This window comes from Mustelus asterias, unplaced genomic scaffold, assembly GCF_964213995.1.
Source record: "Mustelus asterias unplaced genomic scaffold, sMusAst1.hap1.1 HAP1_SCAFFOLD_74, whole genome shotgun sequence".
Lineage (NCBI taxonomy): Eukaryota > Metazoa > Chordata > Chondrichthyes > Carcharhiniformes > Triakidae > Mustelus > Mustelus asterias.
The window spans coordinates 1,193,455-1,213,781 of NW_027590134.1; the positions used below are offsets into that span (position 1 = coordinate 1,193,455).

The window sequence follows — 20,327 nt, forward strand, 5'->3', positions numbered from 1 at the left end:
TGATTTAGTCTCAGGATTACCATACCTCAGTCGAGAGGCAAGGCTGAGAATACCTAAAGTGCTATCTAATAGCTAATCAGCATTTTCTTTGCAGTAAATTGTTATCAGGTCCTTGCTTTTGGTTATAAAGCCATGGGTACTGTCCGCTTTATTAACGGCACTTCCAACCTGTCCTGCCACCTTCAATGATTTATACAAATGCCCACCCATTTCCCGCGGTTCCTGCGCCTCGTTTTGTAATTATACCCTTTCTTTCATGTTGTCTCTTTGTGTTTTTCCCACCAAAAGGAATCACTTCATTCTTCATCTGCCACATGTCCTCCCATTTGACCAACCTGTCTGTGTCCTATCGGAGTTCTACTGAAATTTTTGGAGCTCATTTCACAACCACAGGATGTCCCAAAATATTTTAATGACAATGAAGTATTTTTGAAACTATACAATTGCTCAACTTTTGAACTGTTTGTTCAACGACGTCAGAAATTCCCATATGGGAATGGGGAATAAATGCTGCAGCTGTGGCTCTGTGGCGCAAAGAATGACATGTTGGACTTCTCATCATTGTCTGGTGAGATATTCAAAAGTTGTGGGTCAGAATCTCATCGGAGTCGGCTTTTTAGATAAAGTTTGTAGAAATAAGGAACTGGTGTATCAATGTTCTCAGAGAAGTGAAACTGCCGCCTCGAACTTCATAGAATCCCCACAGTGCAGAAGAAGGACATTCGGCCCATCGAGCTGCACCGACAACAATCCGACGCAGGCCGCATCCCCGGAACCTCACATATCACTCGGGCCGCAAATGAAGCTGGAGTCTACTTTGGGGATTCTGAAACCACATGTTCTCGTGGTGCCAATCTCCCGCCCAAAGCTAGTGTCCTGATTTGAATCGATGCCAGATCGAGCTTCTCATTGGATTTGGAATCTGGAATATGGATTTGAGTTGGAATATCCACCCATCAAGCCTGTCCAACTCTGTGTCCAACCTTCATCTTGGTTCCGTGAATCTCAAAATACCAACCAATCATCAGTTCACACTCAATAAAGAGAAAACGCACCACCGACGAGGATGGGATTCGAACCCACGCGTGCAGAGCACAATGGATTAGCAGTCCATCGCCTTAACCACTCGGCCACCTCGACATGCAATGCCAACGTTTCTAATCACCTCTTGTGATTTTAACACATGGCACCAAGAACACATTTCTCCTGCAGGATAATGTTGTGTTTCTACCTTCTCGTTAATTTTGGTTCGCTGTTACTCTTTCATTCGATGTAAATCCCGAGCAAGAAAAGAGGGAGTCAATTCCCTGTTTGAGTTTTGAATTCAACGAACATATCCCAGATGTAAAAGAGCAGCCAACACTGTGAGCTTGTGGCGCAACGGTAGCGCGTCTGACTGCAGATCAGAAGATTGCGTGTTCAAATCACGTCAGGCTCTTGGAAAACGACAAATCTCAAAACTACGAAAGGAGTTAAATTTTATGGATACTTCCGGTTCGCATGCTCAGTACTTTTATGTTTGAACAATGTGTCAGGGATGTGATTCGTACATTGCTTCTAAAGTTAAAGCAAGGTACACAGTCCCAAGTGTTTGTCGTGGTCATCAAAGGGGATAGATAATTGGTGGTGATTTAACCGAAGGAGTCGCACCTCAGGCGAGGAGCAAGGCTGAGAAGCCGGGGCCTTCATGAACAATCTCAATTAATACAAGGATTGATCCCGAGCTTTTAGCTGAAAAGGCTGTCCAGCCAACTGAGGCAAAGAGTAAGGATAACGAGACTGGTAACTTCAGTTATCACAATCTGTTTTCGACCAGGTGGTTGAGAAAATTGGGCAGCAGCCGAATGTTTCATTTGACGTGAGTGAGTGAGAATATGACAGCAAGAGAATGGTTTCAATCCAGCGACCTCTGGGTTATAGGCCCAGCACGCTTCCGCGATGCCACTCTGCTCCGGAATGTCTTCCGGTCCCTGCCTATTCCTGGTGCGCTGGAGAGAGGAAGCTGTTCATTGCATTTTTATTTCAAATAAGACCCGCGTTTTGGGAAGCGCACCATGGCTGGACAATGACATGTAACTCTTCTCTCTGTTGTGGAACTGTGATCTGACGTTGACAGATCTTCACTGTGGTTGTGTCAAATTCTTCCCTGTTATGTAAATATATGTTCCCGGTTGTGTATATATGATCCTTCTTGAGGAGAAGTTTTCTCTGGTCTGTAAAGGTGTTTCCTGTTGTGTGACATGTTTTCAGTTGTTCTATATGTTGTCTGTGGAAAACAATCGACGGAAATTACAAGGCCACCATTACAGAGACTTGCTTTCAATTCCAGACTTAGATTGGCTGAATGGCCTACTCCTGTTGCTGTTTTCTATCCATGTTTCCATGTGTCAAATCAGTGAATTTAAATTTCACCAGCTGCCGCGGTGGGATTTACTCCGTGTCCCCAAAGATTAGTGCGGGTTATTGGATTACCAGCCCAGCGACATAACCTTTCATCCCTGTAAACAAAAGCAGTTCATTTAGATCATTATTAATCCTCTTCCGAGGAGATGAGAATTTCCTTCACAGAATTTCATGAAACCGATCGAAACAAAGCATTTTGTGCCAGTTGGGAACATCAATAATTTATCCAGAACAAACAGATATTGTGGAATTGTGCGGAGGTAAAATTATTGGCATGAGTGGGAGTTTAATTGACAAAATAACAAGGAAATGTATTGTGAGAAAGAGCCCTGCAACGTTTGGAAGAAAAAGTAGACTTCATATGACGCGAAAAAACTCGGTTCCCATGAAGTTCCACCAGATTTCGGTATAAAGCGGCCGCGGCAAGACTCGAACGTGGAAACTTCTGATATCATCGTAAGAAATACCGACGTCAGGCCATGCGGTCAGCTCACGTACGCCTCAGCTGACGTGAGCACCATGTGAACAAATATAGTGACAATATTATTTTTCATTCCATTGTAAGATGACCCAAAGATTCCCAGATCCCCGAAAATACAAGGGAAAGCTCCAGCAACGTGCGTAATACTTTTCGACGTCGAAAAAGCCTTTAACTCTGTGAGTCGTGAAGATACATGGAGCGTCAGGAATGGAGCATGAGTGTATGATTATAAGAGCAGCAAGGCAATGTTGGAGCTGCACAAAACATTGGTGAGGCCACAGTTTAAGTACTGATTGCAGTTCTGGTCAAATCACTACAGGAAGGATAGGATTGTACTGGAGAGGGTACTCATGCCATTCACCAGGATGTTGACGAGAAGGGAGATTTCATAGGCTCGGGTTGTTTTCTTTGGAGCAGAGAAGGCTGAGGGGAGACTTGATTGAGGTGTATAAGATTATGAAGGTTATGGACATTTTGGATAGGAAGCAGATGTTCTTCTCAGTTTCAGGATTGATAACAAGGGCAGAATTTTAAGGTGAGGGGCAGGACGTTTAGAAGGGATTTGAGGGAAATATTTTTTACACCCAATGCTTGGTGAGACTCTTGGATTGCAATCCCTGGGAAGGTAGTAGAGGCGGGAAAATGTCACTAAATTTTCAAAGCATGTGGAAGAACACTTGAAATGTCATAACGTTCAGGACCATGGGCCCAGTGCTGGAGGGTAGGATTGGTGCAGGTTTAATGTAGGATTGTCGGTGCAGATTTGGTGAGCTGAGGCGCCTCTTCTGTACTGCATGACTCTCTCGCCATTATCCTAAGACTTGGCTGCTCACTGACATGTGTCACCATCCTCTGCCTACTCCACGATCACATGCAGTCAGTGACACTCACCAAGTGAAACAACACAAACCCCGTTCAGTGAAGTCTGCAGCCAAACAAGGTTGTGACGTTGCCCCAATTCTCTTTTCCATTTTCCTCACTGCAATACTGCACCTGTCACCCAGCAACTTACTCTGGAGATTATCAAAGGAAGGACAGGAAATTGTTCAACCTGCACCCTCTTCATTTTAAAGGCAAAATTTCTCTTCAGTCATTGAGGTTATGCACTTTGGAAGGAGGAATGGAGGCATAGACTATTTTCTAAATGGGAAAATGCTTAGGAAATCAGAAACACAAAGGGACTTGGGAGTCATTGTTCAAGATCCTCTTAAGGTTAACATGCAGGTTCTGTCGGCAGTTAGGGAGGCAAATGCAATGTTAGCATTCATGTCGAGAGGGCCAGAATACAAGAACAGGGATGTACTTCTGAGGCTGTATAATGCTCTGGTCAGACCCCATTTGGAGTATTGTGAGCAGTTTTGGCCCCCATATCTAAGGATGTGCTGGCCTTGAAAGGGTCCAGAGGATGTTCACAAGAATGATCCCTGGAATGAAGAGCTTGTCGTATGAGGAACGGTTGAGGACTCTGGGTCTGTGCTCGCTGGAGTTTAGAAGGATGAGGGGGGACCTTCTTGAAACTTACAGGATACTGCGAGGCCTGAATAGAGTGGACGTGGAGAGGATGTTTCCACTGGTAGGAAAAACTGCAAATTGTAAACTGCAAACTGCAAAACTAGAATCAGAGGGCACAACCTCAGGCGAAAGGGACGATCCTTTAAAACAGGGATGAGGAGGAATTTCTTCATCCAGATAGTAGTGAATCTGTGAAACTCTTTGCCGCAGAAGGCTGTGGAGGCCAGGTCATTGAGTGTCTTTAAGACAGAGATAGATAGGTTCTTGATTAATTAGGGGATCTGGGGTTTTGGGGGAAAGGCAGGAGAATGGGGATGAGAAAAATATCAGCCATGATTGAATGGCGGAGCAGACTCGATCGGCCGAGTGGCCTAATTCTGCTCCGATGTCTTATGGTCTTATGGTCTCGGCTGCAGGGAAAGCTTGAGTGGGTGTTCACTCAGAAACATGGCCTCAGCTCCCTGAGCGTTCCTTCTGAGAAGCAGATAGGAATTTGGTCGGTAACATTCAGAAAACTAAAGATCATTCCCAACATCCCTGACTCGGAAACACACACAGAAACAGCTCCACAAAGAACTAACTGAAGGATTGCAGATAAATAGGAAAAATCAAACCCCTCCCAGCTTCACACAGAACACTGACCATCGGAACACACACGTCCTTTCACACATTGTCTGAGCATTGAGTTACAGGTATCTCCTCCTGCCTGTCTGCATTCGCTGATGGAACTTTTTTCTCAAATAATTGCTGAAATTGCCAACTCGTCTTTCTCATAGGATTAGAAAGATGGGTATATTGAATGGTGCTCTACTATTCACTCCTCAAGCCTATCAAACGCTGTGTCCAAACTTCACCTGTGACAGTGTGGCCAAATTCCTCGCCAGCTCGATTTTCAAGTCTCTGTCTCTGTTAGTCATTAGTACTGTGTGAGAGTGTCAGAGACATTCTGAACTTGTCAGGATACATTGTCAGTGGAGCTATCGGTGAATGTTAGATTTATTCCCTATCTGTCATTTTCTGGTACATTGTATCTGAGATATATTTCATCCAAATCTTTCATTTCCTCCAGTCTGGTCAGTGAAGCATCTCGCTCTGAACCACTCGCCTTCGCACAGCCGCTCATTCCATGTGTCCAGTTGGAAAGCTTTCTGAAGGAACAAGCTGCCTGACAGAGCGCCGACGATAATCCTCCACTGTCTGATCGAAAGCTGCAACAGGAGCTGCTCATTACATCTATGATGAACGTGTCGGTCTTTACGTTCAGTGGTGTAGATTCACATCATCCTTCTTTCGAGCTGTCTGTCACAAGGAGTCTGGAAAATCTATTGAGCAGGTACCCGCTGATGTAAATGTCCAGTTTGCAATCTGCCCGAGGAGTGAGCAGACTGACTCTGGTCAACATTTTGGAAAGATTTGATTTTTGTGCTGAATGGTTGTTCTGAGATTGTGATGAGTTTATTTCTGTGAAGTTGTTCTGATGGGAAAGTGGGGAATGATTGGAGTTGCCTTTAACAGAATGAAGCTCGGGCCGGTTGTTCACTTTTCAGAGAACATTGAAAAACCTGTTCCTACTTTTTCAAACTTTATGGAAAGGAAGACCCGCCGGGATTCGAACACACAACCTTTGAATCTCTTATCAGACAATAATTCGAAGTTCAACATGCCAGCCGTTGCACCTTAGAGCCACACCTCCAGCATTTATTTCCCATCCCATTTCCCATATGGGAATTTCTGACGTTTTTGAACAAACAGTTCAAAAGTTCAGCAGTTGGACAGTGACGACATTTCAAAATACTTTATTGTCAGTAAAATGGTTTGGGAGGTCCTGTGGTTGTGAAAAGAGCTGCAGAAATTCCAGTCGAACTCGTGGAAGATTGTATGTCAGAGTGTGTGGGGAAGTTGGTGGAATGGGAGAACATGTGGCAGTTGAAGAATGAAGTGATTCATTTTGGTGGGAACAACAGAAAAACAAAGATGAAAATGGAATTCAAAACAGTTTGTGTGGAGAGTGTATATCCATTACCAAGTGTGTCACGGTGGTCGACTGGTCTAAGGCGCTGTAATCAGGTCGCAGTTTTCTCTGGAGGCTTGCATTCAAATCCCTTTCCTGAGATTGTCTGTTTTTACCCTTGACTAGGCACCATCCAACCTACGAACTCTTTCACTTGGATGCCCAAGGGCAGCAGATACTGTAAAACAATGGCCATCTGCAAGTTCTACTTCAAGCCCACCCTGACCAGGAAATATCTCCCGTTTCTGTGGCTGGCTCGCTGTCCTGGAATTCCTTCCCGAACAGCAAACTGTATGTCCATACATTACATGGACTGCACTGGCTGAAGAGTAAGCCGACCACCAAATTTTTGGTTACATTCCAAATTAATTGCCTTTACATCAAACGATTGTATCTTTCAGTCTTTCCGCGGTGTTGTATTTGCAATGTGTGGAAAGATGTTGGATATGGTGTTGAAGTGTTTCACATCAGTTCATTCATAACAACCCCTGAGCTGCTGTGATGGAAATGGAATTTACTGACAGAAACTACATTTCCAACATTTCACATCTGGCTGCGGAGTTAGGACCTGTGTGAAAGCCAACCTTCTTTCAGATTTTTGAAGGGTGTTAACAGCTGGTTTGGTAAAGCATTTCCTGATGAGGTGGCTGAGTGGTTAAGGCAATGGACGACTGGTCCATTGTGCTCTGCACGAGTCTCTTTGAATCTCATGCTTGTCAGTGACACGTTCCCTTATTCAGGGCGAATCAATGATTTGTTTTGGAATTCACGAATGAAATTTCGAGTCAGATTTGTGTGGTGAAGAGTCCAGCACTATTCCATGTTTTCATATTCCTAACCACAGGAGAAATTCGAGCTGATGATCGATTCAAAACAGGACACCAGCTTTGGGCCGGAGTTTGCCACCATGAAAACATATGGTTTCAGAAGCTTCAAAGCAGACGCCAGCTTCATTTGCGGCCATCGTGGCAGATTCTATTTTTCCAGAATCGGCAGTTCAGCCAATAAATGAAGAAAAAATGATTTCATAAAACCAGAAGACTTGGGAACAGATGACCGTCCAGCCCGCCGTATCTGCTCCACCTTCGTGAGATCATGATAGATCCGGTATGATCAAAATATCTGTCTACCTCAGCTTTAAGCATGCTTACTGACCCAGCCTCTACAGCTTCCTGTGGTAAAAATTCAACAGGTTCGCAAATGTCTGAGAGAAGAAATTGCTAAATGCCTATTTTTTAACTGGGCAGCGCCTTTATGTGAGATTATGCCATCTGGTCCTCGACTCTTCCATAAGGAGAAGCAAACTCTCTGCATCTACCCTGGCAAACACCCTAGGAATCCTATAGCCTATCCCTCTCTTGTCCCTCCTACAGCCTCAATACACCGTCTGACAGTTTGCCTCTCCTATATCCTCACTCTGTTGGAATGCATAGCAATCTTTCCTTGTTCTCTCTCTGCATCTGATAACGACTGAACTCTATCCTCCCCACCTGAAGTCGACAGGCTCTCACACTGAAGCTTGGTGTCACTCAGTTCCTAATTTATCATTTATATTCCGTTCTCTGCTCTTTATTCCCTGTCTGTTTCCGTTGAACTCGGTGAGTTTTGACCATTTGATTTGATTTGATTCATTATTGTCTCATGTATTGAGATACAGTGAAAAGTATTGTTTCTTGCACGCTATACAGATAAAGTATACCATTCTTAGAGTACATAGGGGAGAAGGAAAGGGGAGGGTGTAGAATATAGTGTTACAGTCATAGCTAGGGTGCAGGGAAAGATCAAGCTAATAAACGGTATGTCCACTCAAAAGCCCGATGGCAGCAGGGAAAACGCTATTCTTGAGCCCAGGGAAAGGTCTGCCATAATCTGCCGCAATGGAACAGCAGGCTCGAAGAATCAGAAGTAGGGAAATTCAACTCTAAATCCCATGTTGCTGTAAAGTCAGCTGGTAAGTTTAGTTAGTACCTTTTTCCTAAATGAAAAACGTGGAAGATTGTGTGTCGGTGTGTGTGGTGATGCTGGCTGCTTTGCTGAGGAACTGTGGATGGAATTAATGGATGGGAGGCTATTTTACGTGATGCACTGGCCTCCGTTCGCAACCCTTCGTTGTTTTTTGTGATCTTTGTCAGAGCAGAAGCCATAGCAAGCTGAGATACATCCAGAAAGGGTGTTTTCTATGGTGCATAGGAAAAAACTGGTGAGAATCGTACCGGACATGCCAAATTTCCGAAGAATCCTGATAAAGTAGAGGTGTTGGTGGGCTTTCTGAGCAATAGCATCAGCATGGAGTGAGCAGGACAGGTTGTTGCTGACCTGAACACCGAGAAATTTGAAGCACTCGACCATTTCCACTTCATCACAGTTGATGTAGACGGAGGCATGTCCTCCACTCTGCTTGCTGAAGTGGATGACTATCTCCTCCGTTTTACTATGCATTTCACATTTTAGATTTCACTCCAAATACCGTTAACCCATTCACTCTGTGCTTACTGACAAACACCGACTCGTGGTTAAGCAATGCCTGCATTTTAAAATTCTTACCCGTGTTTCCAAGTCCCTCAATTGCCTCAGTTCTTTCACCCTTTTTCTCATTTCCAGCCCAACACCCCACTGAGATATCGGAACTCCTCCAGTTTTGGCCCCCTGAGCATCCCTGATTCGATTCACTCCACCAGTGATGGCCGTGCTTCCAGTTCTCTGGGACTCAGCTCCAGAATTCATTCTCTCAACCTCACTGCCTCGATCATGCTTTCCTCCTCTTCCATTTCTATCGCGTTTCGTCCATTTATTTCCTCTCTTCTTTCCCTCAAGTTCTACTTTACCCACGCTCTGACTTTCACCAATCCTGTTGTTGCTTTTACAGCCATAAGAGAATTATGGTTGTCCAACGGTAATTCTCACAACGGTTCCGCTTTAAGAATTATTTACCCGCCTCCAGCTGTCTGATTTCTCAGAGGGTTCAGCCGCAGATCGCAACATGCGGTATGACGCAATGACGCTGATTTGGGAGAGACGCTGCTGGAGTCGAACAACAGCACCGCAAACCGATTGGTATGTGTGTTACAACGGCGTTCTTCAATTGGCTCAAATCGATGTCAATCGTATAGTGGGCGGGGGTTGAGCGGAGCAGATCGCTCTGCTCCTGGCCGTTATGAAGCGTCATTTCCATTGTTCGCGCACATTTCAGACAGACTGAGCTCACCGATTGGGTGATCAGGATCAATCAGCGCACAGCGTTTACTGGATGACAAGAATGTCTCAATTTCTGATTGGTTTCGTTCGCTGTCGGTGACAGGTCGGCTTCTGTGATTGGACAGAGGACGGGGATTACTCTGGGCCCATCAGACACCTGGCGACAATGTCTGGATCCTGAGTCAGCAGTGGAACTCCAGATCCGCGAAGGGTTTTGGCAGCGGAGATTCCGTTCCGCCTGGCTGCAACTCCGCAGCTGAGTGCTTCCAACGGCAGCTTCCTATGTAAACATGTCACGCTGCAGTTGCCCAGTCTAGGCAGTGGCGGCGCTGCAAACCCCGTGGAGTCAGACCAATCAGCACAGAGACTGGGATTTTCCTGTGCTCTGTGTGTGGGTCTCAGTGCCACACCGGGTTAGAGCATTTCACATTGCAGAGGCCAAGGAAAGAAACTGGGATATTCCTGTCCTGTGCTTTGGGGGTGATGCTTGGTTTCTCTGAATGGATCTCTCACACTGTTTGGTTCTAATTACAGACTCTCTCTCTCTGACAGTCAGTCTGGGTGTTCCTGACTGGGCAGAATGGCCTGATCTCACCCGAGATGATGATGATTCAGGACTCCACCCTTCTCTACACTCGCTCACTGAGGCCCAGCCGCTCCTTCCTCATTCGTTTCCTCAGGTTGTCAGGTACATTAACATCTTCATCTGCTGTGAACAGTGACCTGACAGTGGAAATATATTGGAGCATGATGGTGCAGCCAACCATGTCAAAGGTGTGGAGAGGGATGACGCGGGTTGTCCAGCTGGGGAAGACTGCACTCGCCTCGTCCTATTCTTATCTTTCTCGTCAGAGGCACAATATCACCCGCAATGGTTTCTCTTCTCCCTCCTGTGTTGTTACCTTCCGAATCCCCCTAGGATCTATCCTTGGCTCCCTCTTTTTTCTACACCTTACCCCTCAGTGGCATTATCTGAAGAACAGTGCTCGTTTTCACATGTATGCTGACAACACCCAGTTCATGCTCACCATCACCACTCAGAACCAATCCCTCTTAATAAATAATTCGACTGCTTATCCGATATCCTGTACCAGATAAGCGGAGAATTCCCCAAATAATATCTGGAAGACCAAAGATCCCACCACAAATTCCATTCCCAGTTAATGATTCCATCACTCTCCCTCGTCCCTGGCACATCATTACACCCGGAAATTAGATTCGGACCACATATCTGTTTCTCCACCAAGATCACCTATTTCCAGCTGTGTCACTTCACACGTTGTTGATAATGCCTGAACTCACCTGTACCTGAAACCCTCATCCATGCTTTTGTTACCTCTGGACTTGCTGATTCAAATACACTCCTCCTGCCCAGCAGATTTCCTTCCCTAAAGGGCATCAGTAAACCACATGGCGTTTTATTACAAATCGAGAATTAGTTGCAGATTTGTCTTGAATTAAAATTTCACCATCTGCCCTTTTGAACGCAAGTCCCCATTACCCAAGATCTCTGGATTACTTGTCCACGATGCCACTGCCTCTCCCAAGCAATGTCAGGAATGGGATTTGAACCCTCGCCTTTTCCATTGCCCTCATGAAAATATCGAGCAATTTCATGAAATGCGATTCACCATTCGCAGGGGGAGGAAGTCGTTAAGAAGGCATATGGTGTGCGGGCCTTTATCAATCGAGGGATTGAGTTCAGGACTCCGGGCATAATGATGCAGCTATATAAGACCCTCGTCAGACCCCACTTGGAGTACTGTGCTCAATTCTGGTCGCCTCACTATAGGAAGGATGTGGAAAAGATTGAAAGGGTGCTGAGGAGATTTACAAGGATGTTGCCTGGATTGAGTGGCATGCCTTATGAGGATAGGCTGAGGGAGCTCGGTCTTTTCTCCTTGGAGAGACGAAGGATGAGAGGAGACCTAATAGAGGTGTATAAGATGTTGAGAGGCATAGATCGGGTGGACACTCAGAGGATTTTTCCCAGGGTGGAAATGGCTGCTACGAGAGGACACAGGTTTAGGGTGCTGGGGGGTAGGTACAGGGGAGATGTTAGGGGTAAGTTTTTCACACGGAGGGTGGTGGGCGAGTGGAATAGGCTTTCGTCAGTGGTGGTGGAGGCAAACTCAATAGGGTCTTTTAAGAGACTCCTGGATGAGTACATGGATCTTAATAGGATGGAGGGTTATAGGTAGGTCGAGAAGGAAGGGATGTGTTCAGCACAACTTGTGGGCCGATGCGCCTGTTTGTGCTGTAGCTTTTCTATGTTTCTATGTAATGACGTCGGGGTTTTCCTTAATTAATTCACATTAGCTCAAGTGAGTGTTAATTTTATCTCCAGTTATTATTTGGAGAATATTCCACATTGCTGATGTTGAACTGATTGGACTGATACTTATAGCTTTTTCTGAAGTGGGTGTTTACCATTTGCAGTTCTTCAGTCCTCCGGCACCATTCATATAGCTAGCTGGGTGGGAAAACATTTACCCATTGCCTCTGCAATTTCCACCCTTATTTCCCTCAGTATCCATGGATCCGTCTCTTCCAGTAACAAGAACACAGCAATTAAGAACAGACATTGACCACATGGCACATTGACTCTGTTCCACCATTCAATTCGATCATGAGTCATTCATTTATTTATTGCCAGACAGTGAAAAACACAGTCACAGTATTAAGAACAAGAACAGCAACAACAACATCAGACAATGCATAGATAGAAATCACACCATGTTTCTGACAAGTGTTCTAAAGGTCACGACATTTTCAGCATTCACAAAAAATCAGGAAAAGCGTTTGAAATATCAACAATTCTATGCGGGAAAAAAAACTGTGACTATTAACTCTGAATCAAATTTCTGTAGTTTAGACTGACGCACACACAAAATACATTATCTATGGATAATTAACTTTTCAAGCTTGTGTAGTAAGACCATGTATTACAGAATCACAGATTACGACAGTGTAGAAGAGGCCGATGCACGAAATGCCGTGGCCTGCACACCGAATCCCACTTGCCAGCACTCGGCCCATAGCATTGAATGTTATGATGTGCCAAATACTCATCCAAGTACCTTCTAAAGGATATGAGGCACCCATCCGCTACCACTTTCCCAGACAGCATATTCCTGACCGTCACCATCCTCTGAGTAAAATCGTTTTTCCTCAAATCCCCCCTAAACTTCGCACCACCCACTTTTAACTTTTGTCCCCTCGTAACTGACACTTCAACTAAAGGGGGCTAGCTGCTTCTTATTCATCCTGTCCATGCCCCTCATAATCTTTATCACATCAATCAGGTCGCCCTCAGTCTTCTATGCACCAACGAAAACAAACCAAGCCTGTCCAAGATGTCTTCATAAATTAAATGTTCCACCCAGGCAGCATCCTGGTAAATCCCCTGTGCACCCCCTGCAGTCCGTTCACGTCCTTCCTATGATGTGGCGACCAGAACTGCACACAGTATTCCAGCTGTGGCCTCACCAAAGCTCCATACAACTCCATCCTGACCCCTCAATTTTTGCAATCTATATCCCGATTGATAAAGGCGAGTGTGCCATATGTCTTTTCCACCATCCTATTAACCTGCCTTTCCGCCTGCAGAGATCTATGGAAAACACGCGAAGGTCCGTTTGTTCTTCAGAACTTCTCAGTGTCAGACTTTTCATAGAATACTTCCATGTCAAATTAAAATGTGTCAATTTATAAACTTGAAGTGAACCATAAATCAGCCTTCTCTAAAGATTGCAATCCAATAACTCTTCAATCCCTCATAAAGTATTCCTGCATGCCTTCCATTTTCCTGGTAACACATATTTGCACTCTCTCCATGAGCTGTATTTTTCTTTGAAAGTGCGGATTCCAAAATGTGGGTGCAGGCTGGGCGTACCAACTGCTTGTCGAGTTTCTGATCTTCGGTTTCATCTCGATTTTATTCCTTGATTCTCTGAGAAACCAAAGTTTGTCCATTTCAGCCTTAACTGTCATACAATCCCGACCATGCAGATGGAGGCCATTTGGCCCATCGAGTCTGCACCGATTCTCTGACACAGCATCTCACCCAGAACCTATCCTGGTAACCCCATATATTTATCCTGCTAATACCGCAAACCAATATCTTTGGGACACCAAGGGGCAATTTAGCATGGTCAATCCACCGAAATGCAAATAAGGGGAGGACGTGGGAACACCACACAATCAACGTAGGTGGAATTGAACCTGGGTCCCTGACACTTTGGCACAGTGTGTGTGTGGGATTTACTACTCGCTGATATAGTGAGAGTGTGGGATTTACTAACTCTCTGTTAGTGTGTGAAGGTGACGATCATTCTGTATCTTTCAGTCTCGGGCACTATGTTGCTGATGGAGTCATTCTGCCTCTGGTTGTGTTGGAGACTCATTGTGTGTTTGCAAGTTACTGGGGGCTGAGAGTGAGTGCGGGATTCATTCTCTCCCTGGAATGGTATGCCAGTTTGGGATTAATGTTTTAACTGTCCTTCTCGGCCACTACATGAGGTGTCTGGGTTCATTCTTTACTTATCAATCTCTGCAACTCTCTGTGAGAATCATCCGCTCATTGTCAGTCTCCGGGGCAGTGCAAATTAGTGTGTGTTCTTTGGTTATCAGAGAACAAATAAAATTACAGCATCGCAACAGGCCCTTCGGCCCTCCAAGCCTGCACCAACCATGCTGCCCATCTGAACTAAAACCCCCTTTCAGTCTGGGCCACCGAGTGTGTTCTCTGCACAATGTGATATTGGAATTCAGCATGTATCTGTCAGCGACTCGCAATGAATGGGAATGTGGGAATCATTTTCAAAATCAGGGGATCTTTGACACCAATTCTCCATCTGTTTCTCTTCAGCGTTGTTTGTGAGAGTAGGATTTATTCTATCAGTCGGTGGTGCTGAGTATGAGATTGGGATCAATTGTTCGGACCCTGTATACAAACATATGTAGCCTCAAGCATGTGTAAGGGAATCACATTGTAAAGGATGAGAATCTTTTGAGATAAACTGGGGAAGTTGGGACCACTTTCCTTGGAGCAGACAAGATTGAGAGGAGATTTGATAACAGTATTCAGAATCACGAGGAGTCTGGACAGAGTCGACAGAGAAAAACTGTTCCCATTGCTGGAAGTATTGAGAAGCAGAGAGAACAGATTCAAGGGAATTGGGAAAAGAAGGAATGGATACATGATGGGAAACTTTTTCATTCAGCGAGTGATTATGATATGAGATGTGGGTCCAAACAGTTTGCGAGAGGTTGCTTCAACTCGAGGCATTCAAGAAAGAATCGGATCATTGCCTGAAATGGAAGAATGTGCAGAGATGTGGGGAGAGTGGCACTAGGTGTGTTACTCGCTTGGACAGCCAGGAATTGACAGGCCAAAAATCCTCTTTCAGTGGTGTAAGAAGTGTGTCTCTCTGTGTTTGACTGTGTTGAATACTCATACCAGATTCTGGTGCTCTATGTGAATGTGAAATTCATTCTGTGTCTGCCAGGATCTGATGCTGGGTATGAGTATTGCATTATTTTGTTATAGTTCAGTGATCCTCTCTGGGAATGTGGAAAACCTGTATGAAAATGTGGGTCTGGAACTCTCATTCTTGAATATGGAGTGTGTAGTGTGTGGGCACATTAATCAGTATATGTGGATTTGTGATGATTTCTGACTCTGTCAGTGGTACCATATCTGTGTTTCAGATTGATTAGTGTCATTCAGGATGAGTTCAGTAACAGTCTGTATCTGTCAGTGTCTGGTAATGGACATGTGCTCGAGAATGGTTCTCCATCTGTCAGTTCTGCTCCTCTATCAGTGTGGTATACATTACAGAACCTCAGGCTCTGGGACTGTTTAACAATCTGAGTTCATTCCATATTGAAATTTCAGGACAGAAACAAACCATTAATGTAGGTTTAAATGAAATGATTGAGAATTTGGCCTAGTATTAAATCACTTTCTATTTGAACACAATTGGGAAGGACCATGTATCTTTGCATCTCACAATCGTTGCAAAGTGTAAGAAAGTGTTACTCAATTTTTATTAATCAAATTGATGCTTTCATCATTCACTCTGGTTGTAAGAACTTTATACGTGAATGTTGAGCTTAGTTTTCACTGTTAGAATATAATATCTGCCATACACTGTATGAGGCATTAGTTTGGATATGTGATCTGTATCTCAGGCTATACTCATCAAATTTATATGTATTCTTATTTTAATAATCACATTTGTGTCTCGGGTTATACGATTATTCAGTCGTATTTGGTATTTAATTTAATTGCAGCCAATGCTGCAACATTATCGGACTGACACACTGACAACCTGATCGTGGGTGAAAATTTGGACTGAGATTTATGTATCTACCTGTCAGTGGTATTGAGTTGGAGTGACATGGAAACAATGTCTGTCTCTCCAGCTCTGACTGATTGTGGGATTGCAAATGAATCTCAGGAAACACATCCAGTCCATGCTGGCTCTCCATGCAACAATCCAGTCAGTCCCATTTCCCTGCACTATCCCCATAGCCCTGTAAGTTTACTTTCCTCAAATGTCAATCGCAATTCCTCTTTGAAATTATTCAACGTCTCTGTTTCTACCCTCAGGGGTACCAACTTCCAGGTTGTTACTCACTGCATGAAAAGTACTTCCACACGTGCCCTCTCTGTGTCTTCCCAAATCCTTCAACTTGTGCCCCCTCGTCCTTGTACTGTCAGCGAATGGGAACAGCGTTTCTTTGTCTACCTGATCCAGACCTGCCATAATCCTGTCCACCTCTGTCAGATCTGCCCGTCAATCTGCTGTGCTCCAAAAAGGTCAACCCCAGCTTCTCCAATCCAACCTTGTGGCTAAAACCCCTCATTGCTGAAACCATTCTGGCAAATCTCCTCTGCACCCGCTGAATGATCCTCACACGTTTCCTCAAGGGTGCTGAGCAGAACTGGACTCAATACTCCAGCTGTGGTCCAATCAGAGCTTTCTAAAGGCTCAGCGAAACTTGCATGATTCTGGACACAATGTCTCTGTCCTCATGAGGAGAGTCACTTGTGTGGATGAGGAGGGTTTGAATTAAACTGGCAGGGGGATGGGCAACAGTATATAGAATTAGAAAGGAGGAATATCCAGAGAAGGAAATAGGACCATATAAGATAGGAGTGGATGAAGATGGAATCTAAGAGGAAAACAAGGACAGGTTTAGAAAGCATCCGTGTAATCACACAAAGGGTGGTGAATACGGTTGGTGAGTTAGAAGCACAAAAATCCAGACAGGAATACATGAGAATGGCAATGATGAAAATGCGGTTCAGAAATGGAGAACACCGGGCAATTACTATTCAATACAATGTGAACAGGAGTGATAGAGAAGGAAAAAAGAGAGGTGTGGTGAGAAAGAGATAGAGGAGCAAATCTGTATGCAGATCATGGATGACAGATGTAGAATTAATTACATTCTCTCACAGACTGACGTGGAGTTGCCGGCGTTGGACTGGGATAGGCACATTAAGTAGTCTCACAACACCAGGTTAAAGTCCAACAGGTTTATTTGGGAGCACGAGCTATCTGATGAAGGCGCTCCGAATGCTCGTGCTACCGAATAAACCTGTTGGACTATAACCTGGTTTTGTGAGACTGCTTACTGTGTTCACAGACTGACAGGAAGGTTGACCATATGAACGAAGTGTCAGTGGGTGGTCACTTGGGTAACAGTGATCATTGTATCACAAGCTTGACATGAGCAAGAAACAATCTAAAGAAACAATCTGAATTGGAAGAGGACTAACTTCAATGGGAGGAGCTGGGATTGAGCCAGAGTCAAATGGACCCAAAATCTGGCAGGAAAAACTGTAACAGAACAATGGGTGATCTTTCAGGACGAAATGTTTCAGGCACAGATTCTGTACATTTCAATAAGGGTGAAAGGGAGGGGAACCAAAGCCAGGGCTCCTTGTATGATGAGGAAGATAGAAAATATCATTAACAATGGGCTAAAAGTGGTCACGAAAAAGCATTGGCCAGCAGGATTAAGGAAAATCCCAAAGTTTTTTACTCATACGTAAAAAGCACGAAGGGAGCCAGGGAGAGGGTTGGCCCACTCAAGAACAAGGGAGGGAATCTCTGCGTGGAGGTAGAGAAAATGGGTGAGGGATTAAATGAATACTTTGCATTAGTTTCCACCAAAGAGAAGGACTAGGTTGATGATGAGTCTGAGAAAGAACGTGCAGATCGTATCGGTCATGTTGAGGTCAAAAAGGAGGAAGTATTGGTATTGTTGAGAAACATTAAGGTAGAAAAAGTGGGCCTGATGGGAGATACTCCAGAATATTGAGAGAGACAAGGGAGGGAATTGTTGGAGCCTTGAGAGAAATCTTTGTATCCGCACTGGGTACAGGGGAGGTCCCAGATCATTGGAGATTCGCCAATGTTGTTCCTTTGTTTAAGAAGGGTCGCAAGTACAATCCAGGTAATTACAGAGCGGTGAGCCCTACATCAGTGGTAGGGAAATTATTGGAGAGGATTCTTCGAGATTGGATATATTCCCACATGGAAATGAGTGGCCGTATTAGTGAGAGGCAACATGGTTTTGTAAAGGCAGGCCGTGTCACACGACCTTCATCGAGTTTTTCGAAGAAGTGACGAAGATGACTGATGAGGGTAGGGCAGTGGATGTTGTCGACATGGACTTCAGTAAGGCCTTTGACAAGGTTCCTCACGGCAGACTGTTGCAGAAGGTGAAGTCGCATGGGATCAGGGGTGAGCTGGCAAGGTGCATAAAAAACTGGCTCATTCAAAGAAGACAGAGGATAGCAGTGGAAGGGTAAGTTTCTGAATGGAGAGCTGTGACAAGTGGCGATCCTCAGGGATCAGTGCTGGGACCTTTGCTGCTGCAATATTATATAAATGATTTGGAGGAAAATGTAACTGGTTTGATTCGTAAGTTTGTGGACGACACAGAGGTTGGTGGATTTGTGGATATTGATGAGGACCATCAGAGGATACATCAGGACATAGATCAGTTGGAGACTTGGACAGTGAGATGGCAGATGGAGTTTCATCCGGACAAATGTGAGTTGATGCATTTTGGAAGGTCTAATACAGATAGGAAATATACAGTAAATGGCAGAACTCTTAAGAGTATTGATAGGCAAAGGGATCTGGGTGCACAGGTACACAGGTCACTGAAAGTGGCAATGCATGTGGAGAAGGTAGTCAAGAAGGCATACGGCATGCTTACTTCATCGGCCAGGGCATTGAGTTTAAAAATTGGCAAGTCATGTGGCACTTTTATAGAACCTTAGTTAGGCCTCACTTGGAATACAGTGTTCATTTCTGGTGTCCACACTACCAGAAGGATGTGGCGGCTTTTGAGAGGGTACAGAAAATATTCAGCAGGATGTTGCCTTGTATGGAGGGTTTTAGCTATGAGGAGAGATTGGAGAAACTTGATTTGTTCTCACTGGAACGACGGAGTTTGAGGAGCGACCTGCTACAAGTCTACAAGATTATGAGAGGCATCGACAGAGTGGATAGTCAGAAGCTTTTTCCAAGGGTGGAAGAATCAATTACAAGGGGGCACAGGTTTAAGGTGTGACGGGCAAGGTTTAAAGGAGATGTACGAGGCAGATTTTGTACACAAAGGGTGGTGGGTGCCCGGAACCCGTTGCCACGGGAGGTAGTGCAAGTGGATGCGACAGTGACTTTTCAGGGGCGTCTTGACAAATACATGAATCGGATGGGAATAGAGGGATATGGTCCCCGGAATGGTAGGGGGTATTAGTTAAGTCGGGCAGCATAGTCGGTGCAGACTTGGATGGCCGAAGGGCCTGTTCTTGTGCTGTAATTTTCTTGGTTCTTTGTTCACCCAGAGAAAATCCATGCAAATACGGGAGAACGTGGAGACTCCACACAGACAGTGACACAAACCCCGGTCCCCAGTGCTATGAGGCAGCAGCAACTTCCTATTCACTCTGTGCATAGTCTAAAAATCGTACACACCTCAATCAGGTCTCCTCTCAGCTTTTACTGCTTGAAATAAAACAACCTGACACAATCCAGTACCTCTTCATAGCTCAAATTCTCCATCCCAGGAAACGATCTAGTAAATGGCCACTGCACCCTCTCCAGAGCAATCAAATCCTTACTGTAGTGGTTCATGGTGATGTGGCGTCACCGAAAATTTGTCCAGCTCGATGTGAACCTTCCTGCTCTTACAGTCATTCATTAATACTCCATCCATCACGCTGCATGAATCTTCACAACTCACAGACTCAAAGGTTTTTCCAAGATTGAAAAACACAATGTGCGGCAGCTGGAGGTTTCCTTTGTATTTTCGGGGATCTGGGAATCAGTGGATCATCCAAAAATAGAACTGAAAAAATATAAAATCACAGTATTTATTGACAGTATGCTAATATCAGGGCAGCTGTCGGCGTGTTGACTAAGTGGTATGATGGATGAAGTATCTGGCTTCCATCTTGCTCATGATTTCGTGGGAACGAAAGATTGCAGGTTCGTGTCATGCCGCAGTCACTTTATATAGAATCTGTGTTATTTGCTGGGAACAGAGTTCTCGCTCATCATCTGAAATCCTCTTTTTCTTCCAAACGTTGCAAGGCTCTTTCTCAGAATGTATTTCCTTGTACTTTTGCCCATTAAGCTTTAAGTAATGTCGGTATTTTTAGCTCCCAACAATTCCACAATGTCTGTTTGATCTGGA

At 44.6% G+C, this 20,327-nt stretch overlaps 2 non-coding genes across 2 annotated transcripts; one reads left to right on the top strand and one right to left on the bottom strand.

Moving 5' to 3' along the window:
• Window positions 1-1,058: 1,058 nt before the first annotated feature.
• Window positions 1,059-1,140, bottom strand: trnas-gcu (transfer RNA serine (anticodon GCU)). Its single transcript has one exon. It is a non-coding gene; the product is annotated as a tRNA-Ser (tRNA).
• Window positions 1,141-1,366: 226 nt separating this feature from the next.
• Window positions 1,367-1,438, top strand: trnac-gca (transfer RNA cysteine (anticodon GCA)). Its single transcript has one exon. It is a non-coding gene; the product is annotated as a tRNA-Cys (tRNA).
• Window positions 1,439-20,327: the final 18,889 nt, after the last annotated feature.